Raw genomic sequence first — 25327 nt, forward strand, 5'->3', positions numbered from 1 at the left:
ATTCTTCCCTCACACTTGATTGGTAGTTTGGGTACAAAACTTTAGGTTGAGAATTATTTTCACCCAGAATTTTGAAGGAACAACTCTATTGTCTTTTAGAATCTAGTTTTGCTCTAAGAATGCTGATACCATTTTGATTTCTGATATTTTACATTGTAACTTGCCTTTTTTCTCTGGACATTTAAAAAAGAGATCTTAAGATCTCTTTATCCCCGGTCTAAAATTTCATGGCAGCATACCTTGTTGTGGTTCCTATTTTAATTTGTTGTGCTATGCACTTAAATAAGCCCTTTCAATCTGGAAGGTCATGTCTTTCAAAAGAAGAAATTTTTCTTATATATTTCCTTAATAATTTTCACTCCTCTATTTTCTTTGTTCTCTCTTTACCTGACTCCTGTTAGTTAGAAGTTGGACCTCCAGGAATGAATCACCTAATTTTCTTATCTTTTCTTTAATTTTCTATTTCTGTGTACTATTTTCTGGGAGATTGACTCACTTTTGTCTTCTACACATTCTGTTGATTTTCAAATTTTTTTCTATCTTAATCTTTAATATACAAGAGTTTTTCTTATTTTCTGAACGTCTCTTTGTAAATAGGATCCTATTCTGTTGTTTCATAGATGAAATAGTTTTCTCAAGTTTTTTTTTTTTGTTCCTTGCATTTTCTGTCCCATCTGAATCTCAATTTCTTCTTTGTTTTTGTCTCTTCTACACTAGAGTCTTTTCTCAAATGTCTGCCAATTCTTTTCTATTTATATCTGAAATACAAATGAACCATTAGAAAGCTAATTAGAAGTTGTAAGCATACACATACACATGTGCACATATACTGTGGGAGGAGATGAAGTGTCTATGTGACTATAGGGTAATCAGTTGTGGTCCAAGTCACTTAATTAAGAGACATTGCATTCCTCCAGGAACAATGTTTCTAGTCTCCTTTTCAGGGGTTGAGTGTAATACATGCTTAACTGAGATGGGGAAAGAACAGGGGGTGGGGACAGTGTTATAGCTCAGTACATGACTTTCACTTAATACCCTTGCTTTCATCTGCTATCAGTTGTGACTAGTGTCAGGTCCACTGCCTCTCTGGTTCAGTGTCTCCAGCAAGTAAACCTCTTGCCTTCTGTAGAGTTGAAGGTAGGAAAGTTGTCTGACTGGGTGGGGAAGGAGAGAGAATCTGGGGTTTGTCTATCAGCTCCTTGTGTGGACTTTCACCCAGTCTTCCTGTTTGTTGTGCCACTTGTACTTCAGTCTTCAGAGGCACATGTATATCTAGTTCCCGAGTCTTTCCTGAGTTCCAAATCAGATTACTACTTTTTGGCTTCCCCTTCTGCAGGTACTTTCTCTGCTCTTCTAAACTGGTGACCTATGTCCACCTGCTTCCCATCTTTCAAAATTTGTTTGCCACTTCTCCTCTGCTGTAAGTGCTTCTTTTATGGGTTCAAATCTTTATTCCTTTTAGAGAGTGTATTAGTTTTCCACTGCTATACAACAAACTACCACAAATGTAGCCACTAAAAACAACACAAATTTATTATCTCAGTTTTTGTGGATCAGGAATTCAGCACATTTTGGCTGGGTCCTTGGTCTAGGATCCCATAATGCTGAAATAGCGATGTTGGCCAGGTTCATTGTCATCTGGAAGCTTGACTGGGAAAAGACCCACTTCCAAGTGGCTTCAGGTTGTTGGCAGAATTCATCTTTTTGCAATTACAGGTCTGAGGTCCCCACTGTCTTGCTGGCTGTTGACCAGTCTCAGGTCCTTGCCATGTGGCCGCCTCCAAATCAGCAATGGGGAATCTCACTTGCATTGAATTCCTCTTGTGTTTCAAATCTCTCTGACTTCCCTTTCTGTAACCAGCACACCACCCCAACCCCCCAAAAAAGCAAACTCTGCTTTTAAAGGGCTCATGTGCTCAGGACAGGCTCACCTAGATAATTTCCCTATCTTAAAATCAACTGTGCCATATAACATACCTAGTTACAGGAGTGAAATCTCATATGCACAGTCTCAGAGATCAGGCAGGGCATGCATACCAGGGGGTTGGAAATCTTGGGGGCCATCTTAGAATTCTGCCTACCATGGTGAGACTTTTAGGAGGGGACAAAAATAATTATGTATGTTTAATTAGAAGTCTTTTATGTCCTCATTAACACATTGTTACTGTATAATGGTTAATATCTGTGCTCTAGACATAACAGCAAACTTGACCCCTAACTTTTCAAATGTGCTCTCTTGAGTTATGGCTCAGGAGGAATGAGCCTCTCTCCTTTCATCCAAACGAGTGAGCCTTAGGTGCCTAGGAACCCAAAGCCGATTCCAGGTGGACTCCTGCACTCCCCTCCAAATCACAAGCTTATTAGGATCCCCCGGAGGCCAGTCTGGAGAGCTGTGGTTCTGATCTATCCTCAGGGGTCCCGATACACACACTCGGGTGAGAGTGCTGTTCAGGCATGTCCCCAGATGTTGTGTCCCAGGAGTACCCAGCTGCATGAAGATGTAACCAACAAGAGACAGCACCTTGGCACAGGGACTAGGTGATTTTTCCTGGCTTGGCAGATCCCACTGTAGTTGTTGTATTCAGTGATGAATCACTAATTTCTAGAAACCTTGACTAGAAGCTGAAGGGGGAGATAAATGTGGGTGGGGGTGTTCCTGTGAACATTTCAGCAGATAAATGACCAGTCGTGACTGAAAGATGGCTTTACATTTTCTGAGTGTAATCAAATGAGATGTAACCAATATTCTGTAGCTCATTAGCTGATGTCTCCTAACCTTCACTGTCAGGCACTCCCTCATGGAGAGACTCCCTATCCATCTCACTTTTTCCTTTTTTTTTTTTTAATTTTAGCTTAGAGTAAAACTGGTGGGAGAGCCCCTGGCAGGTAACCACCAGAAAGGAGGGGCCCAAAAAAGGGAGGAAAAGGTCACACACAATTTGGTCTCAGACCAAAGGGAGAGAAGAGAGAAAGCAGGGAGGCAGGTATAGGGAGAGAGATTGACAAGAAGATAAATAGTCTGATTTCAGTATCTTCCTGTTGAGGGGAATTTCTCATTATAGCCAACTGGGCATCAGCAAACCAATAAAATGTGTGCAATATTTGGAAGAAATTTATAGAGGTGCCTTCTCTTGCTGCTAATAAATGGAGTGGCAGCAGGACAGACCTTACTCTCTGCCCATTCAGCCTTCATTCCTAGCAAGGCTCTCTGGGCTTCCTTTTCAAAAATTCTACATTATCTACTTTCCTGTGAAAAGGAGGGGTGGAGAGACAGGGTTCTGAGACTATAACCCATGGAGGGGTACCTGATGGCTCCCTGCAGAAAGGCTGAGAGTCCCTGGGCGAGAGCCTGCCTTGGTCGTGCCTGTTTCATGGTCTGCCTGGTCCACTGTGGAGATCAATGCTGAGAATCTGGCTGTGGTCTCACCTGGAGGGGTTTCAGTGGCTTCAGGTGGGACGGTCTCTCTGCCTCTAGTCTTTGCCCATCGAATCCACCTTTCATGCAGCCACCCTTAGAGTTCTAAAACCCAAATCTAATCATGTTAGATTCCCCACTTAAAAACCCTTGGTGGACCTCAATTGTCTACAGAGCCAAGCCCAAGGCTAGATTTCTTAGTGGGACAGTCAATGCTCATGACAACATGCTTCATCAGTGTCATTTGTAGCTGCCATGCTCTGTACATAGGTGTGCACTTTAACCTCACTGAACTGCCCCTTTCCCTGAACTCACTCTGTCCTGTCACACTTTGGGGCCTTTGTACACCCTCTGTTCTTTCTACCTAGAGCACTCTCTGTTTCTTTGTCTATATGTCAAAAAGCATGCTAATCATCCTTCAAGTACCAGCCCCAATTTCACTTTCTCTGAAGTTCTTTCCTTACCACTGATTTGTACTTTTTCTTTTCCACTTCAAGGCACACAGGGGTCAGCAGAGTTAATTAAGGGACTAGCCATTAATTAAGAAGTAAAGACCATATAGGCTTAAGGTTGCAGGTAAGGGGTTGGGAATTGTGGACTCTCTCAAAGAGGATGAGTCCCACACAAAATAAATTCAGGAACAGGTGACTTGAATGCGACCCAAGTGGGAAGTGTCAGCCTGACCGAGAGGACCCTGGGTAGGAGATGCTGGTATCAGAAATGCTCAAATGGACTGTTATCTGGTGCTCCAGGGTCAGGACTCTGCTAAGCAGATTTGTAGGAGGCATCCTGGCTTACCTGGGAGACAGAGGTCCCCTGGCTCACATAAGACAGTTAATATTTGTGGTGTGTCTGTTTGAACAGTAGTTGCTCTTAAATAGAGAGTCAGGGGATGAGCTAGGAAGACAAAGTAAAGTGCAAAGGAAGGAAGGGAGAGAGGGGCAAACTTTGCAGAGCAGAGTCAATTGCTCATTTCACTCCAGCTCAGCAACACGTCTTATCTGGGAACAAAATAGACTCTGGCTGACTTGAAGTGAGCCTCTGCCCATTTGCCCACACTGCCATCTTGGGAAATTCACTCGCTTCTCTGTGCACACTTATGGAGGGAAGTCTCCAGACTTCCCAAGAGTCCAAAGGAATCCTCTCCAGTTCAGAGCAACTGCCACACACTGAGGTGACACAGGGTGACCTGACAACTCACTACACGTCCTGCAGACTCAATAGTGATGAAAAGCCACTCGCACTTTGAAATGTCTCCTAAAAGGCATGCTGAGCTGGGGTACTTAGATGTGGGGTACCATTTTAGATTTATCCAACTTTGAACTCTGAGAGCAACTCTGCCCTCATGGCCTTTCTGCCTTTAGTCCAGGTTGGAGGGGAGTTCCACATTCCATTAGCCAGCCGTGCCCTGATCTTCACAAAGAGCCAGTGAAAGGAGGGGGCATCCTGAGGATGAGAGATGGCTGGCAATTCTGCTTCCCGTTCGGTGGAGTCTGTGCCAGGAGATTCTGTCCCTCTGTGGCCTGCTTTTCTTTAGCTTTTTGCACACATCACGTTGAGACTCACCCCAGAGTCAGAGAAGCCTCTTATGTCTGCCCTCCCATTATTCTGGGGAGCTCCTCAGAGAAAGGACTAGGTCTACCTCTTGGAACCCCCAGCTCAACACAAAACTTGGCACATAGTGAGTAATGGTTGCACCAGAAACATGAGCTTGGCTTCCTCCCCTTCTCTCGACTCTTCTGCCCTCCTTTTATCGAATTTCCCTCTTCTTCTCTTTTCATCTTTTCTCACCACCCAATCCCAGACAGGCTGACAGAGGCTGAGGGGAGCCTGTAAAAAAGACCAGGCTGGTACCCCAATTGGCTGGTGCCCATAACTTTCCAATTCCGCTCTCCAAGAAACCGGAACTTTCTCCTTCTTGGGCACCCCCTTTATACTTCTCTGCCAGATCCCTCATTCATGATGCATATGACCCTCTCTGGCACATCATCTTCCCAGGCAGAGCTTACAGCTTAAAATCTATCTGCACCTCCATGAGAGACAATACAGCATGGTGGTTAAGGATCCACCCCCTTGGAGGTGGATGGCCTTAGTTTGAATCCTGGCTCTGCTGCATATTAACTGTGTTAACTAGGATGAGTTAATCAAAATCTCTATGCCTCAGTTTACTCATCTCTATAATGGGAATGATAATAACAGTACCTCCATCATAGAGGTGCCTTGAAGATTAAATTAATACGTGCAAGGCATTCAAAGCTGTGCCAGGCACTTGGTGAGCACCATGTAAGTTTTTGTTATTATCATTTTTAATATTATGGGGGAGTCACAGATACAAATATTTTCAGGCATATAGCCTCAATATAGTCGTTGGTCAGTATCCGTGGGGGATTGGTTCCAGGATCTCAAGTCTCATATAAAATGGCATACTGTTTGCATATAACCTATGCACACCCTCCCGTGTACTTTAAATCATCTCTAGATTACTTATAATATCTAATACAATGTAAATGCTATGTAAGTAGTTGCTGATGAGCAGCAAATTCAATTTTTGCTTTTGGAACATTCTGGAATTTTTTTTCCCAAATAATTTTGATCTGCAGTTGGTTGAATACACAGATGCAGACCCTGTGGATACGGAGGGCCAGCTGTACTTACATCTTCAATCTCTCCATTTCCAGCAAATCTTCCTCCTCAGTCTGCAAACAGTTTCAAATCTCCTCTAACCTAAATAAAACTTTCCTTCTACTCTGTCTCCACCTTAAACTGTTTCTCTCTCTCTCTCTTTCCCTCTCTTCAGTCAACATCATTAAATGAGTAATGTACACTTACGATCTCCACCTCCTCACCTCCCATTCAGGAATCAATCCACAGCCATCTGGTTTCAGCTCCTACCACACCGCTAACACTGGGCTCACCAAGATCACCCATCACCTCCCTCTTGCTACTTCTAATTACCTCTCTGTCACTTTTGACCTTCTTGACCATTCACTTTTTCTTGAAGTGTTTCTTTCATTTCTTGAGACACTATTCTTTTCGGGTTGTAACAGTCAGCTTTTGCTATGTTACACTAAAGTAATAATCCCTAAATCTCAGTGGTTTACGCTAATAAAGGTCTCCTTTCTGCTCACAAGCCACAGCAGCTGAGGGTCGGATGTAGCTCTGCCCTTGTCTATTCTTCATCTGGGGATCCAGGTGTCAGGAACAGAGGATCTTATGGCAGAACCACACAGTGATCCCTAAATCTTCTGCTTGGATGTTGTGTACATCACCTTTGGTCATGTGCCATTGGCCAAAGCAAGTCACATGGTCCAAGCCTGACATCAAGAGATCAAAGAAGTACACTCCTCCCACTCGCAATGAGCAGGGCCAATGATCTTCCAGGAAAGACAGAAAATTATAGGGAACAATAATACAATCTACCACACTGGTTCTCCCTCTACCTTTCCAATAGCTTGTTCTGACAACCTCTTTCACTGGATCGTGTTAATCCACCCACTTCCTAAATACTGGTGCTCTCCAGAGCTTCTAACCGTCCAGATCCTCTATAGGTAATTCCATCCATGCCTTTAACTCCAGTAAGCACCTATATTCTTACGACTTGCTTCCAAATTTCTAACACAGACTGGAAGCAGTCCCTTGAATTTAACCTGTCCAAAATTCAACTCATTTTCTCACCTTCCTATTCTTTTATTCTCCATCATGGTTAATGACAATGTTGTCAATCCAAAGGTCTAAAAAATCAGAAAACTGGGAAGGCTTAATTGTTCCCCCCTTTTCATCCCATCCAATGAGTCAACTACAATCCATTCTACCTTTAAGATAAATCTCTAATCTCTTCCGCACTCTCTGTTTACTCTGCTATTACCTGAGTTTGGGCCCTTACTGTTTCTTGCTTAAATATTTGTGATTCTTTAACTACCTGCCTGCTTCTGTCACTCTTCACTCAAATCCATCCCTGCATTGCAGCAAAAGGTGTCCACTCCACTCTGATCTTCTCCACTCTGATCTCCAGAGTGGGATCCACTCCACTCTGATCTTCTCTGCTTAAGAAACTTCAAAGGCTCTCCCATTAACCTGCAGTAAAATTCAGCCTCCATACAATGGCATTCAAGGCTCTTCACAACCAGGATCCTACTGTTCTTTTCATCACCCTGTCCTGTCACTCACCATCTTGCATCCTCTACTTTGCTGTATTAGATATATTATTAGTGTCAAAATGCCTCACAATATTTCTCATTCCCAGGTGTTTACTCATGCTATTCCCTCTGTCTAGATGCTCTTCTCATCATCATTCTTTACTGAACTCCTACTGACCCTTCAAAATCTAGTCTTAACACCTTTCATAAGACCTTCCTCAAAAACCTTGCCCATTCCCCTTGCCCCTACTCCACAATGGGTAACAGCATTCTTTTTTTATAACATTAATCACATTATATTATCTCATTCACGTCTTTCTCTTCTATATAGATTAGCAGTTTCCAGAGCAGGAACTGAATCATCTTTAAAATTGCTCAGGAACAAACGCAGTACGGGCCCACTGGATACTCCATAAATGTTTGTTGAGGGAACAAATAAATGAGCAAATGACATAATCCTGTCTGTGGCACATTAACACAATGGGCAGATTTTTCCAGTTATTGGTTTTACTCTCTGGCTGCTTGTTGTCTTTAGGAGACATAGTCTCCTTCCTTTGTTGGAGGACTAACTTCTTGCCTTTGTGTAATACGTGGTCTCTCTGCAGCCCGATAGCATAAATCTGATCATTCTAGCCTCACAGGATTCCTTAGCAAACCTCCCTTTCCCAGAGCCTGTCTCTCCAACTAATGAGGCTCCTCTGCAGCTGGACTCCCCACTCTGCAGCTTTCCTAACGGCCCCTCCAGCCAGCTTAGGCCCTCCTGAGGCTCCCTGGGAGCCCTCTGAACCTGGATTACACCATCACTCTTGCTGCCTTTGGTGTTTCTCACTGTTTCCTGACCATCTCTGCCAAGACTAGGTAAGTACTTTGCAGGACCCAGTGCAGAATGAAAATGTGGGGTTCCTTGTCCAAACACTATTAAGAAGTTCACAATGGCAACAGCGAAGCAGTAAGTCAAGCACAGGTCCCTGCTGATCACAGGGCCTTATGTGATTACATGGTTCTCATGCCCAGGAAGCTGGCCTTCAGCAATACCTCCCAGTGCCAAGCAGAAGCCACATGCCAGGGGTCAAGGTAGTAATCTATCAATTCTTCAGGAAAATGAGTTAGTACAGGTGAAGAGATGGCGCATTTTTGCTTCCATGAGGACAAAATCATTAGAAAGAATCTGGTGAGTTAAGTTAATTCTGAATAAGGTCTTCAATTAATGCAGTTGGAAAAGGGAGTTTTAAAAAACGTGCATTTGTGTGTGTGTGTGCGTGTGTGTATGATTAACATATATGGTTATTTGGTTAAGTAAAGGGTTTGGACCAATGCCATGTAGAAGTTATTTTAAAAGTAAGAATAAGTTGTCTCTAAAGCAGAAACTAACACCACTGTAAAGCAATTATACTGCAATAAAGATGTTAAAAAAAAAGCTGTCTCATTATAAGCACTTTGTAATTATGAAGAAATTGCTTGCCATTGTTTGCATCACATCAGGAGATTCAGAGTGATGTTAGTTCCTTGGCTTGGGGGTATGGGCACAGAGTGCCTTTATCTTCATTGACAAAAAATTAATCAGTCCATCTAAGAATGAAATGGAAAATATTATTCGAGCCAAATTTGAAGATTATAACCCGGGAAGAGCATCTCAGAAAGCTCTGAGAATTGTTCTACCCATTAGAAGTCAAGGCACAGTTATATAAGTTTTTTTGAGACAGAGGATTGTACATCAAATGAGGTATCACTGACGGTTTACATGATCCAGATCTAAGGGTCATGGTGGTAGGTCACGTGACCCCTTACAAGATCAAGAAGAAATGTTATCTGTAAGGAGTTGTTTTGTCAATGCTAGGAGAATGCTGCTCTTTATGGCTGAGCAGGTATTCCTGCTGAGGGGGGAGGTTTGGTCAATGTATCATGCAGATACTCAACGCACAGTGTGGGGAGAGAGGAGGCCAAAGGGCAGAGAAATTTTTCTTGTCTTGCCATAAAATATGAAGTTTATTTCACATCTGCCAGGCCTCTGCCAGATGACAGAAGGATAGGCAATAGGCCTACCAGGCTTTGAGAACTCATTCATTTGTTCATCCATTTATTCAACTAAACATTTACTAGGACTCTTTTCATGTCCGTGACTTAGATTCAGAAGTTTCCTCATAACAAGGGCAGTCAGGGATCAGCTTTGGGGGCTGACCCTGGGGCCAGAGATGGCTAGGTGCATCTAATACTACATAGCATCCCTCTCTGAACTCACTGTAAACTTACAGTGAAATAAAGCTTACACTTACAAATAAAATAGCACAAGGGAATGAGATATCATCTCACACCAGTCAGAATGGCCATCATCAAAAAATCTACAAACAATAAATGCTGGAGAGGGTGTGGAGAAAAGGGAACCCTCTTGCACTGTTGGTGGGAATGTAAATTGATACAGCCACTATGGAGAACAGTGTGGAGGTTCCTTAAGAAACTAAAAATAGAACTACCATACGACCCAGCAATCCCACTACTGGGCATATACTCTGAGAAAACCATAATTCAAAAAGAGTCATGTACCAAAATGTTCATTGCAGCTGTATTTACAATAGCCAGGACATGGAAGCAACCTAAGTGTCCATCAACAGATGAATGGATTAAGAAGATGTGGCACATATATACAATGGAATATTACTCCGCCATAAAAAGGAACGAAACTGAGTTATTTGTAGTGAGGTGGATGGACCTAGAGACTGTCATACAGAGTGAAGTAAGTCAGAAAGAGAAAAACAAATACCGTGTGCTAACACATATATATGGAATCTAAAAAAAAAAAAAGAGAGAAAAAAATGATCAGAAGAACCTAGGGGAAAGATGGGAATAAAGATGCAGACCTAGTAGAGAATGGACTTGAGGACACGGGGAGGGGGAAGGGTAAGCTGGGACAAAGTGAGACAGTGGCATGGACATATATACACTACCAAACGTAAAATAGATAGCTAGTGGGAAGCAGCCGCATAGCACAGGGAGATCAGCTTGGTGCTTTGTGACCACCTAGAGGGGTGGGATAGGAAGGATTGGAGGGAAACGCAAAAGGCAGGAGATACGGGGATATATGTATATATATAACTGATTCACTTTGTTATAAAGCAGAAACTAACACACTATTGTAAAGCAATTATACTCCAATCAAGATGTTAAAAAAAAAAAAATAGCACAAGGGATGTGGCATAGTGTCCTCCTGGGAGGAAGGGAGGGCTTGGGTTGAGAGTTGCAGGAATCCTTTTATCTCTTTTAGTCTTCTCCTTTCCTCTTTCTCCAACCTAATGTTATTACTGCAAATGAGGGAGGCTCACCGTTCCTGGGATTTGCCCCAGGTGAACACCACACTGCTGCCAGTTGTCACAGTCTTGCTGTAGTGCTGGGAGATAACTTACAGCAAGCCTTGCATGTGTAGAGCATCTTCCGATTTACATTATTTCATTTTGATCCTCACAAAAAAAAATATGAGTTTGAACCATATGAAATTGTCATTTCTGAAGGTTAAATACAGTCAACTGTCAGCAATTTCATATGGTTCAGCTTACATAACATAACATGATAATGGTGTTATCATCTCCATTTTCTCAGTAACCAATAGAGAAGCTTAGAGAAACTTCACCGACCTCACAGAGCCAGGCATGGGGTTTGTGAACTCGTACTCAGATTCCTGCTCTTTGTCCACGGTTGGTTGGTGCCCCTTTGGTGTAAATGGTAAATCAGCCTCATGCAGCGACACATACACAGGCTGGAAGTCTCAAGTTAATGAGCTTTAACTGTCTTTTTTTTTTAGCTCCAGATTCAGTAATGGTTCTCTGTACAAACTCATTCATTTTTAATCAGCTGACTGTAATGATTTGTTACAAATGATCTTTTAATTCTCAGCTGCGGTTAAATCAGTACTGAAAGGCACTTTTCCTGTTATTTTATTTGGATAGGACTCAGTGAAATACTTGCCTGCCATTACTTAATCACTTGTTTGTTTTCCCTCTGCACACAGTTTCTAGCAGCATACAGCAGTATTCAATGTGGGCATTTTCCCTTTAGCTAGTCAATTGAGTTCTTCAAGCTGTAGGTGCAGGGAGCTGCAGGGGCCTCTGAAGTTTCATGTTATGGTTTGATGCTAATTGACCCTCTTCTGCTGGCCAAGCACAAAGCCGGGTGCTGAGGACACACCAACTTATATGTAAAGATTATTATGAGAGCTCGTGGTGTAGGGGAGAGGAGACAGAGTGAATGTTACCTAAACCATCCCTGGAGTGTCAGGAGGTCTTCCTGGAGGAGGTGATCTTGGAGGATAAATATTAACCAGGCAGAAGTTTCTGGGCAGATGGACCAACAAATGCAAAGGCCCAGAGAGTGAGAGCTTGGAAGTTGGGGAACACACAAGTAGTCGAGCATGGTTGGAGGACAGACAGCAGGCAGGAGAGGGTGGCAGTGAGAACGGAGGTCAGGGAGGTAAACAGGATGGGATCATGAAATACCTTGGGCACACCTTAAACCTTGAGAGGTTTAAGAAGGGAAATAACCTGAGTAGATTTACTTTAGAAATATCCTGAGAGCAGAATGGAGAATGGATTGGAAGGGGGCTGAGAGTGGAGGCAGGAAGCCCAATGAGGAGGAGGAGGAGGAGGAGGAGGAGGAGGAGGAGGAGGAGAAGGAGGAGGGGGAGGAGGGAGAAAAATAGGCAAGAGATGCTAGGACCCTGAGCAAAGTGAGTAGCTATGGGGATGGGGAGAAGTGGTGGATTTGAAGTGAATGCTGGGCCAGAACAAAGATGCGGTAAAGGAAGAAAGGTACAGAAGATGAATTTCTAGTTTTGCTCTTTCAGGGCTAGGCTGAGGCACTTGCCTGCCATCCAAAGAGATTAAACACTCTGGCTCCAGGCTGGGGCTATCCGCAGGCAGGAGCGGCTGCCCCAGCAGAGAGGGCTAAGGGCTAGGCTCTTTCCTGAGTCATCAGCTCTCTTGAGGCCAGTAGGGTCCGCTTTGGGTAATTTTACCGTGATCCTGACCAATGAAAGAAATTGAAAATCTTTTCTATCCCCTTGCTACCCCCAGATTCTGGTATTTCTGGCATCACCATTCAAAGATTTGAGTCAACCCCTGGAGCTGAATGATTCTAGAAGGTTACCTTTCCTGTTCATTTTGTCCAGGTGTTAGGGAACTGTTGACCAAAACTGCCCACCTTGGCCAGGCACCATGATAACCTCTTGCCTGAGTTGTCTCACAGCAGGAGGTCCCGATAAAGAACATGATGCTGCTGCGGAAAACTAACCAGGAGAATTTGGGAGGACGTGCCAGCCCATAGTACCTCTACAACTAACCCAGAAGAATTCAGGAGGGGCCAAAGGGAGGAGGGAGGAGACAATATGTCCTGCCAACATCCCAGAAACCCTCGCGCTGGAATCTAGCTTGGCTGAGAGATGCACACACCACCAGGAAGGACCCTGAGTCAGAATGATTGGCCAGAGACAACCCAGAAACTAACCCCATCACCATAAAACCTGAGACTGCGAGCCACGTGGCAGAGCAGCTCTCCTGGGTTCCCTTACCCTGCTGCTCTCCACCTGGGTGTCCCTTCCCAATAAAGGCTTTTGCTTTGTCTGCACATGTGTCTCCTCAGACAATTCATTTCAAGTGTTAGACAAGAGCCCACTCTCGGGTCCTGGAAGGGGTTCCCCTTCCTGCAACACAGGGATGTGACCAGTGATGCCTCAGGAGGGCAACCCCTGTGCTCAGCTGCAGGGAGAGGTGAAGACCACCTGAGATTTCTTCCATAGTTTGTCTGTGGAAGGGCCCACACCTGAATGCAGGGAAATCATGTGGAACCTCTGTTATCAGGATGGCACTTGTCAGTGTGATGAGAGGAAGGGCTAGCTGATGAGGGAATTGCCATGGCAATAATGTGGTCTGACCACAAAAGCAAAAAACAAAAGGCAAACACGGTTCCAGCTCCCTCTCCACTCTGTATAAGAGATCCATTGGCCAGCTGGTGCCTGCTTTGCTGTCAAAGAACAGAAAGTGTGAGATTTCATTTGTCTTCTTTGTCTCTGCTTTTGATGGCCTTACCAGGATCCTGTTATCCTTTTGATGTCCTCCATGGAAAAAGTCCCTCTTCTCTCTTGGTATCCTGGACGAACAGCTGATGAGATTAATTCATGCTATAGTGTGAGTGACTTATGCTTTCGTTTAAAATGCTGACATCTCTGGGGAAGGGCAAATAGTAACACAATGGTATCAATCTAATGGTGGAAATATGAGTTTCAGAAACAGGGACTTTGGAGGGTTTTGTGAAGACCTTCCATTATAGTCAATAAGCAACTGCCTGGCTTAAGGATGGGCCTTCTTGGTTCTGACACATTCTGAAAGAACTGTGAGGTTTCTTTAGAACTACAATGGTGGAAATCGGAGAGGATCTGTGTTTCTCTTCAACCTCACTCTGAGGAAATGGATCTCAAGTAAAGATTCAGGAGCCACCATGTCTCCACTCAACTGGTTCTCTGTTTCCGGAAAGAGACACTTTTTCCCATTTCTGAGCCTTGACACTCCCATCTTCAACTGATTTCTCTTGGCTCTGAGCCTTCTCCGACTCCATGCTTGGGGTGCCCTGGTGCTTTGGTCATGCCTCTGTTAGACTCTGGACACAGAAGCCATGTGGGAATCTCTCTATATATGCATGAGTGTGTCTCCCCCATGGACTGTGAGCTTCTTTCTTGAAGGCAGGAACCATTTCTTATTCAGTGATTTTTTGAACTCTGGCAGATAATGAATGATCAGTAATTTTTTTTTTCTTTTCCCAGGGTGGGGTACAAGCAGATGAGTACAATGGGGAAAGCTGAGTGGGATTTTGTTTGGGAGCATCCCTCTGGCCTTCTCAAAGCTAGATTGTCATACTCCTCAGGCCCTCCCTGGGGAGATGAGATGAAAAAGTCACTCTGTGTGCCTTCAAGTTTCTCACAATGTCAGTTTAAACATAGATGTTAGTGGGTGCCAATGTTAAAAGCATGCTTTCCTCTTGGCCCATGCAAATGGCCTTGTCCTGAAAAACCACCACTGGGGATGGGCCAGCTCTGACTAAGTTGAAATCTGAGGGTTTGAGGAGCCTCCCAAGACTCTGCCTCAGGTTCTTGAGTGTAAACCCAACATCTGAGAAGTCGGTAACCTGCCCGCTGGCCGGAAGAAGCTGGGTTAACCAGAGGTGATCCTGCCTCCCCTCTTCCCTCCTACCCCAGGAATATTTGGAACTGTGTGTCTGGTGATCACAATGCTGGGTGGAAGGCATGCCAGCGCAGAGTGCATGGAGGCTGGGGGTGATGATCACCTTGCAATACCATGGACAGTCTCGCCCAAAGAAGAATCCACTCACCCGAAATGGCAGCAGTGCACTCCACAAAACACAAAACCAGACAACAGCCTTCGGTTATACCTGGATAGAAGTTTAAGTTTTGAAGACTCAGATGCCAATTAAAGAAAATAGACCTTCATTTTCTAGGGCCTACCTCATGTTAACCCACCATTGAGACTCCTCTACACTGGCTTAAACCCCTCCACCTCCACAGGTCATGCTAAGGCTGAGATTCTCCTCAAGCTACAAGGGACAGTGGCCTAGTAGTCACACATAGGGCCACTGTCTCTGCTCCAATCCTGTGCCTCCCTTTCCATTTCCCACAGGGCCTGCATCTGAGCAGAGCAAATTTGCACACCCCAACCCTGGTGTGGCCCTATGGGTCCCATTTGCATTGTTCTGGCCTTGTACCCAACTTCCTGGGCTGTTCCTACATGCACTAAGCTCTTGACCTCCAGCTTGGCTCCCCTATTTTGCCCTGGCACAGATTTCTTAAATACTCTACTTCTCTAGATTGTGACCTTGGACAGTCTCACTACCCCCTCCCAAAACAATTATCCCACTCAAAATGACAATGGTGTCTTCACCGGATTTACACAGGACCTTTGGTTTAAGCCACTTCCTGTTTGACTGGGTGATTCCCCACCGGCTCCCCTGCCCAGTCCACAGGCTGCCGAAGCAGGCCCTTGTCCACAGAGATGCCTGACCAAGCCTCTGCCCAGCGAGAGGGACTCGGGTGCTATGTGTATCTTCTGCTCAGAGTCTGAGTCTGTGCCCTCTGCGCATGTGCTGGCTGATGCGGAGGCCGCTGGGGTCTGGCTCACAGCCCAGCCACACCCGGAGGAGAGCCCTTCATCAAATGCCTGGGAAGTTGATCTTTTATCACTCTAGCAACTGATCCCCTTAATGGCAGATCCAAGGGAGATGATGATATCGACCAAATTAAAACTGAACACATACAGAGAAGGCATGGATTCCTGGGCCGGTTGTGAAGATGTGCCCTCTGGGTCGGGTCCTTTGAGAGGAAATTGATGATCTTTGAGGAGGACCTGAGAGCTGCCATCAGAAAAAAACATACTCAGCCTCTGGCCCCGAGGGTCAGGCCTTTGCCAGCCAAGCACCAGCTTAGCCAGTTACCTGCCCCACAGGAGCCATTTAGAGGAGAGAAGAAATATTCGCCTCTGTCCACACCCAGGCAAGGCGGGGCTAGATATCAGGCGAAGAAAGGGCCAGGGCTCACCTTAGATCCAAAGCTTTCTCTTTCCTTTTTTGACCTCATTTTTGGCTTCTTTTGCAGAGGAGAGCACACATCTTAAGACAGGAAATTACCATGGTGATTGATGTCTAGCAAATGCAATTAGGTCCCAGTTAAGTGTTCTCCAAGGGGCGCCCTTCCAGTGTGGCGTTCTGAGTTTGGTGATCACTTAATGACCGTGCGCCTAGGGCCTCCGGGTAATGCAGCATTTGTCTCTGTCAGGCTTTGAGCACCGGAACGTTCTGGCTCCCTTTAGATGCAGAAAGGCTGTGGACCAAGAGGTGGGAATGGAAGGTGGAGCAGGGAAGAGGCAGAGTGGGTGCTGGAGAGAGGACCTCAGAACAAGAACAGCCAGCTTGGCCAAGGACATGCCAGGGCTCCCGAGTGAGGCTGGAACATCAGTTGGGGAGCAGGGGTGCCTTCAAAGGCTAAAATTCTATCATATTTGCTAATCAACCCAGTGCTTGGAATATTATTCTTTAATACCACTCCCTTGGGGGCTTTGAAGGGATAAATAAAGAAAAATGACCCTGCCCCTGCCCTTGAGGTATTTGCACTCTACTTGGGAAGGTCAAACACACCCTATCAACCTTCCAGGCAACAAATTTCCATCTGGCTCGGGGACACACAAACACATGATGTAGCACATTCAGTATGGACCCATCGGTGGCGCTTAGGGCAGCACAAAGGAGGTCAGATGCATCCTGCCTGCCTGAGTTCAGAATCGGCTCTGTCATTTAGAAGCTGAGTGACCTTGAGCAAGTTACTTAACCTCTTACGTCTCAATTTCCTGTAAAATGGGGATAGTAGCAGTAGTTCCCCTATAGGCTTTTAGGGAGGATTGAGCAGGGCAATGCACAGAAAGCCCAGGGCCTGGACCACGGCGGTCTCAACACATGCCAGTTCCCTTGCTCTGCTTCTAAGCCTGGACTAATTAACCTTTTTTTTTTTGTCACAGACCTCTTTGGCATCCTGGTGATGCATATGAACTCCTTCTCAGAATAATGTTCTAAACGTAGAAAATAAAATATATAGGATTACAGAGGAAACTGCATTTTTATTGAAAGGCAGTTATCAAAATACTAAAAAAACAAATTTGCTGTATGGTAATATATGTGTTTCTTTATTAACCCAGTAAATAACAAGATCTGGTGGCACGTCAAATAACTACTGTGATTTTGAAGTAGTAATAAGCTTCAACAATATTTCAACGTATCTGCAACGACCGTAATGAGATAGAAAAATATCCGTGATTTCTGTGGATGACAAAATGACAGCTACCGCTAATACTGCTGTGACTTGTTGCCTACATTCAAGAATAGACGACTTGCTAAAGTTTGGTTAGCGGTTGGTGAAAATAAAGCTGTAATTTCTTTCTATCTAAGTTGCATGGATTCTCTGTGGACCCCAGGCTGAGAACTGTTGCTGTAACACTTGATCAAATCAGTTATAACCATACTTTCTAAAGTTTTAAAATAACATTTATTTTCTCATTACTAAAGAAAAACATAAACATAATTGAAAAGTTATGAAATAGAGATTCAGTGGAAAAAGACAGAGGACATTTAAAAATATGACCCCGAGAGTACAGCTGCTAACACTTGGTGTCGTAGTTTGAATTTTAAGGCAATGGAGCTCGTTGCTAATCCATTTTTCATGCCCTGAATCTGCTCCACTTAGAGTTATAAGATTGCAGTTTCACTTAGAGGACATCAAGGCACAGGGAATGGTTAGTAAAGCACCAACCCAAAGCATCACGGATGTAGGCCAGAAACTACATGAAGCCCAGTGATGGCAAAGGAGCCCTTGACCTTTGTGACACAGTCACCCATAGACAGAGCTAAGTGTCAAGAAACAGAGCTGGGTGCCCCAGCAGCCCAGAGGACATGCCGGAACCTTCCAGCCCCACTCATAGGAGCTGTCCCACTGGTCTCAAATCTCTCGTTAGACCTGATGAATTATCGTAAGTCGGAATCGTGAATTGTAATGGAAATTACCCACTTGATGAGGGATACCAACCGACTCTACTCAAAATGCCAGGTGTTTAGATCAGATCCCTGACACACACAGGCAGAGCGTGAGGGCTCATTCAAACAGCCCATTTAGAAATAATGATAATGAGGCAGCACTGAATCTAGGAGGTATGATACAATCCATACAAACACACATGTGTGGCCAGAGGAGGATCCTTATGTCACCCCAGACGATCCCCTGTGGCAACACTGCACAGCTCTCTCTGGGGTGAAAGGGTAGTTTGACATATGTCCAGCTGTCCCAAGTTAACTCTAGAAGACTGAAGCCTTGGAATGGCTTGTCTAGACCCTGTGAAACAATGCCTGTGGAGAATCCACCACGTGTGGGTTCAGAACACAGAGGAGACCAGGCCCTAGCTTACTTTCCCTAAGATCGCCCAGAGAAATCAACCCCAAGAACCCTCCAAGCAGTGGCCAGTTTCTGGACCCCTGACTTGCCAACCTTCGTATATGACCATGAGGTTGTGAAAGCATCACCCAGTAGGGTCTTTCTGCCCCTCCTGGATGGAACTTCCAGAACACTGGGGCCAATATCACTATAGCAACATTGGAAAAGCACCTCTCTTCTCCTCCAGCTCAGACCTTAGACCAGTGCCCTTTTCTGACCTCCAAACAGAGACCTTCCATTGGGGAGGAGAGAGGGGTATTAATGAAATGTTGCCGGCATAGTCTTCAAAATACACTTGTGTGCTTTCCTGGAGGGACCCTGCAACCCCAAGGGGGGCCCACCCTGCTACCTCTAAGCCTAGTTAAAGATCGCAGCCCAAGATAACAGGCCAGCAAATCTCCTGAGTGCAAGGCACTGCCAAATTTCAAAATGTTTTTAATAAAGCAGTGTGGAAAGGGCAGCTTACTCATTTTGATTCTCCACTGGGTCATTCAATTAAACCTGAAATTCTGGGAAAACTTGAACCACCCTGACCATATTTTCCATTAGTAATAATGATAAAAGATAATTACTGAGCTTGTCTGTCAGATATCCCAGACACCCGCACCTATACTTAATTAATTGCTAATTAAGATATGAAAGAACTGCAGTGTCTCTCACACATCCTGACTTTACGAAGCCTTGGCAAATCTTCCTCAGGGAAAAAGAAACCTCAGCTGCCAAGGCTGAGTCCCTCCTTTGGTTTGGAAGCCAGCAGCGGAGATGGGGGAAGGTGGGGAGAGGGCTGACTCTGAGTTGGGGTCATTTATCCACATCATTCAGGTGGTACACGATAGTCCTGGGAGGAGAGGATGAGGGGGAAAGCGAGAAGAATGAACAAGTTTTGAGTTCCTACCTTTTGTCACACACTGAACTAAGCCCTTTACATGTGTTATCTAAGTTAATCCTCACAGCAGGGAATATTATTATCCCCATTTTACAGATTAGAAAAGGGGTGCTTAGAGGGATTACATACCTAGCTTTTCCAAAAGTGTGTAGCGGGTAAGAGCTAGAGTTTTAGCCAGATTTCATGCCCTTTCATTTGTTGTTCTATGGAGATAAGAGAAACAGAAATGTTTTCTTCCAGGCCTTTACCATTATTGATAAAGGCAAAGGGCATTTGTGGTAGCTAACCTTCAAGATGACCCCCAATTAATCCTTGCTTTCTAGCATTCTTACCCTTGTGCTGTCTCCTCCTACATTAAATAGAGCTAATCTGTGTAATGAATAGGATGTTGCAGAAATGCTAACAAGGCAGTTCATCAAAGACCCCGTACCTTCCACTTGGGTTTCTCTTGGATGACTCGCTCTAGGGGAAGCCAGCCACCGTGTTGTGAGGATACTCAAGCAGCCCGGCAGAGACCCATGTGAGGAGGCATTCTGCAACAACGAGATCATTTAAGTGAACCATCTTAGAATCGAATCCTCCAGCCCTAGCAAGTCTTCCGGTGACTACAGCCCTGGCTGACATCCTAAAGGAAGCCTCACGAGAGACTCTGAGCCAGAACCTCCCATATAAATCACTGCTGAGTTCCTGACCCACAGAAACCAAGAGATAATAAATGTTTATTGTTTTCAGCCACTGAGTTTGGGGGTAATATGTTATGCAACAATAGATAATAAATGGAGCATTCATGAACTTTTCACATCTCACTGAATTGCAATGTCTCGCCAATAACAATGGGTCAGAGAACTCCTTCTAAGAAACACTCAAATTTGTATGCTTGCGTGTAGAAGCCCCAGATAACAGTCATTCAAGGTCCCTTCTGTTAGGAGACCTTGTGAGTTTAGGAGCTGAGTATAGGTCAGATCACCAATAGTTGCCTAAATTTCCCATTTTCTCATTAAAATGACTAAGTACAATTTGTCGGCCATTCACAATCTGATCCATTTGCAGCAACTGACCGCTGTGAGAGTTAGGAAAAAATGTGAACTGACAATGCTTTAGCATATTGGATAGTTTTATCTAGAGCTGATCAGCATCCTTGCAATCCCATGGCTATTCCTGAAACTTCTCCAGCAATTTGCAGTAAACAAACCAAAACCATCGAAGTAAGGGAGTTTATGCTGAATATCAAAATGGACTGTTGCTGTGAGGTCTGAAACCTCTGCAGGTTTTAGATGCTGTGTCTCACCCGGCCTGGTGGCGTCTTTCTTCTGCCCATGATTCACCTCAGCCAAAGGGGGAAAAGCATGGGGCTTTGGAGAGAATCTGTGATTGGGGTCAACGGGGTCTCCTAGCTTCTCTCTCTGGACTGCCTGGCCCTCGGATTCTGACTGCACAGTTGGGGGCCGGGAGCCCACGAGACGAAGTCAAAGTCCAGCCCCTCGGGTTCCTGAACTCACATCCAGTATCAGAGGGGTCAGCATTTGATGAGGAAAGAAAATACAATGCACATTTTCTGGACATATTTCATAGGAAAACTGGTGGTTGCTTTTTTTCAAAGATCAGCTGTTACAAGTTGACCCCAGAGAATGGCTGCGGGAGAAACGCTGGGCACGAAGAGGGGAAGTGCAGGTAAATGACGGGTTGAGAGAATAGGCAGCAAGAACACATCAATTTGCTGGAGCGGCCAGGGAGCCAGGTCACCGTGCTCTTTCATCTTGCGTGCATCTCCTATGGTTCCACGGCTCCTGTCCTCGGGCCCTCCTGGAAGTGTGTAGGCTGAAAGGATCTGGGAGCGTGAGCCCTGTGTTGGATGTTTCATCTCTGCTCACAGCTTTGTTTCTGCAACTTGTAACCACAGGGATAATGGTCCACATGGTGACACGTCAGCATCTATTTCCATTATAAGCATCCTTTGCCTTGTCACCAGTTATATGAAAATCTACTCCAAGATAAGGCCTTTGTGCAATCTCTCCAGGCCTATACAGCTTGCTAATCAAATAAAATGGATCTATTAGTGAGGTCATGCATATTCTATCACAGGGGCCAGTATGTTAGGTTCACTATGAGCTTCTCTAACAGAGCAAGTGTGGTCACGACTTCAGGAAGATCAGCACACACTGGCTTGAATTCAATGTGGCCATTGCTCAGCCCACAGTTTGAAACCTTTTTTTTTTTTTTTAAAGCGATAGTTAAATGGAAAAGAGCACAGGACTAGAACATAGGAGCCCTGCCTTCTAGTTCTAATTCTCCAAATAACTCTATGTGTTTGGTGCATGCCTCCATAAGTGAACCCCATTACAACTACCAGCTCCGGGTCTCTCCCTGCCATGGGCAGGACCTCCTCGAGGGCAGAGGCTGTGTCCTCTTCTTGTATCTCCAGTGCCTGGTGCAGGCCCGGGCATTCAGAAGGCTCTTAATAAATAGTTGCTGCCAATGACCAAAACACCAAATCAGCACGTCTGTCCCTATTCACACATGTATACATGTGGTTATATGCACATGAAGGAAAGCACAAAAGTCTACATTCCATGCTGTTAGCCTGGGGGTTGAAGGTAATATGGACAGTGTGGGAAGGAGAGGAGGTGGAGAGAGGTAAAGAACTGAGAAAAAAGATAAGGGGACTTCACTAAAAAAGCCTAGATGTAGACTATGATCTTCTTGTAAAAGTACACGTATATGTGCATAAATAAATTAGGGGGAAAATGACCATGTTCTTATGTTAAGTCAAAACAAGTTGCAGAGTATTTCAGTTTAAAAACTATAAACAAAAGCATCCCATATGTTTGTATGTATACGCATAATTGGGTTTAAATAAGCACAAGGGAGGATGTATATTGTGGGTGTTGCGAGGCATCACCCAACTGAGACACTCAACCTCCCAGCTGCTGGCTGCTGACGGCGCGCAGCTGAGTTCCTCTCCAGGCATCACCCTCAGCCAAAAGGAGCTGCTTTGCCCAAGGTTGTTCCTGACCTCTCCCTGGGGGCAGCCCACCTCCAAAGATGGGTGGGGCCCAAAGGCCTGTCCCTTCTCAATGCAGGACAGCTCCAGAGGTCCCTCCAGCCAATTCTGCTTCCGGTACTCCCCATAAGAGTTGCCTCAATAAGCCTGCAGAGTGCTTATCCTGTCTCAGCCTGTTTCCTGGGAACTGGACTGATGACAGTGTGGAAAGATACATGCTCGTCTATTAAAATGTTACATCAAGAAATAATGCTATTTGCAGCAACATGGATGGACTCGAGATTATCATACTAAGTGAAGTAAGTCAGACAGAGAAAGACAAATATCATATGACATCACTTATATGTGGAATCTAAAAAAAATGATACAAATGCCCTTATTTACAAAACAGAAACAGACTCACAGCCTTAGAAAATGAACTTATGGTTACCAAAGGGGAAAAGGGAGGGGAGGGATAAATTGGAAATTTGGGATTAACAGATACACACTACTTATATAAAAAATAAACAACAAAGACCTACTGTATAGCACAGGGAACTATACCAAGTAAAACCTATAATGGAAAAGAATCTGAAAAGATATATATATATATATATATATATATGTATTAAACAATCACTTTGCTGTACACCTGAAACATTGTAAATCAACTCTACTTCAATGAAAAAAATTTTTTTTTCAACTCTATGGAAATATATATATATATTCTTATTTAAAAGTAGGTATTTATTTTTTACATTTTTATTGGGGTATAGTTGCTTTACAATGTTGTGTTAGTTTCTACTGTACAGCAAAGTAAATCAGCTATATGTATACATTTATCCCCCTTTTTTTTTTTTTTGATTTCCCTCCCATTTAGGTCACTGCAGAGCACTGGGTAGAGTTCCCGGTGCTCTACAGTAGGTTCTCATTAGTTATCTATTTTACACATAGTATCGATAGTGTATATATGTCAATCCCCATCTCCCAATTCATCCCACTCCCCCCTTCCCCCTTGGTATCTGTACCTTTGTTCTCTATGTCTGTGTCTGTATTTCTGCTTTGCAATATAAAAATAATTTTTTTTTAATGAAATAAAATGTTACATCAAGGGGCTGAGGCTAGGGGTAAATTATTAGCTTTTCCGGTATACATCTTCATATGGATTCACTTATTACAATGAGCAATTATCACTTTCATAATTTCAAGAATATCAAATAAAGATATTTAAAATATAGTAAACAAATATATGTGAGTTGAATGAATGAATGGCCACGCCTATATCTAGTCAGAGAAATAATAATAAAATAGCATGCTGAATTGAAGGTATCAGTGTTGAATGAGCTAAACTGAAGGGGATTTAGCCAATACTTTTGACGACTTTTGACTTAGTTGGTTCAAAAGAGATTGGATTTTTCTAAGAATGAGGTCACCACCTCACAGATAGGATGAGAAATAAAAGGGTCAATGGGTATAAGTAAAAAGGAGAGGGAGTTTTAATTCCATGGAAGGAGAGATTTTCTAATATCAGAGCTACCTGCCAGTAAAATAGGCTGCAAATTTGGGGCAGCCACTGTCCAAATTACACTGTCCTAAGGATCTGCAGTGCTTCTGTTTGGTGAGCAGCCAGATTAGAATCAGAGGAGGAAAGTACCTGGTATTCATGTCACCTCCAACACTACCCCACCCTGGGCACTGACGACACCTTGACGACCACTCTTCTTCCCAATGACATAGCCTCACAATCCTTCCCAGTCCCACTCTCCAGGCAGCCACTGCACTGCTGATATTCTGCAGTCTTCTCCAGAGATGAAACCTATCTGCCCTTCCAGAGCTAAAGGATCTTTCCTCCAATTCTAAGGCTCCACGGGGTCCTCCAGGGAAGGTTAATTCCTTCAGGAACAGCTTAGATGAGCAAGCCTACACCTTAGCCGAAAGTCTGCTCCTTCCACCCTCAGTGCTGCTTGATTTTTAAGTAGCCTCTTTAGACGCCTATAAATGAGATCCCTGAAGCTCAGGGTTCCCTTGGAGAAGGCTCAGAAGGGTTTGTGGGAAGCAAGCCCTTGAAGGCATAATCATCCTGCTATGGACTGTGGGATGATCCGTGGGAATTGTGTAGGGGGGCGGGGAGTGGCTTGTCCAAATTTTGCAGAGGGGCCCTCTTTATTTTCTTTATTTTTTAATTTTTATTTTATTTTTTTGGCCACACCGCACAGCTTGTGGGATCTTAGTTCCCTGACCAGGGATTGAACCCGGGCCCTCAGCACAGCCCTCTGTGAGAGCACAGAGTCCTAACCACTGGACCGTCAGGCAATTCCCCTGCCCTGTTGAAAGAGACTGACAAATTGCTGACACAGAAGTGCCCCACTTGCAAGAGAACTCACTGCTTCTGTAGGTGGTGGTTCGAACCTGAGAAAATGACTGTTATGCGTTCACTTCCTTAAAGAGTATTATTGAACTTTTCTGTGCTGGCATTGTGCTTGGGACAGAGAATCTGCCCTTGAGGAGTTGACAGTCCAGAGTGAGAACAGCACAAATGAAGAAGCTTGCAATGAGTGGTAAGAAAGCACTGAGTGTCACGGACATGAAGAACATGAGAGGGGCTCGGGGTTAGGGGGGATGAGAGGCTTCCCGGAGGAAGTGTCAAGCATTTGTCATAATCGGATCATCTAAGCACGTAACCACAGCCACCTTCAAAGATCTCAGAAGGGATTTGCTACGTAAGACATATTTCTGGATTTACAATCCTCCTGTAGTATTTTTAGCTTAAATATTTGCCACTCCACTGCAAAGCTATGAGAATGAATGAAAGAAAACTAATGAAGTAAATAGAACTCTCTGGAGAGGAAAAAACAACAGTAAATAACAGTTTTCTTTAGGAATCCAC

Source organism: Eubalaena glacialis, chromosome 3, assembly GCF_028564815.1.
Source record: "Eubalaena glacialis isolate mEubGla1 chromosome 3, mEubGla1.1.hap2.+ XY, whole genome shotgun sequence".
NCBI lineage: Eukaryota > Metazoa > Chordata > Mammalia > Artiodactyla > Balaenidae > Eubalaena > Eubalaena glacialis.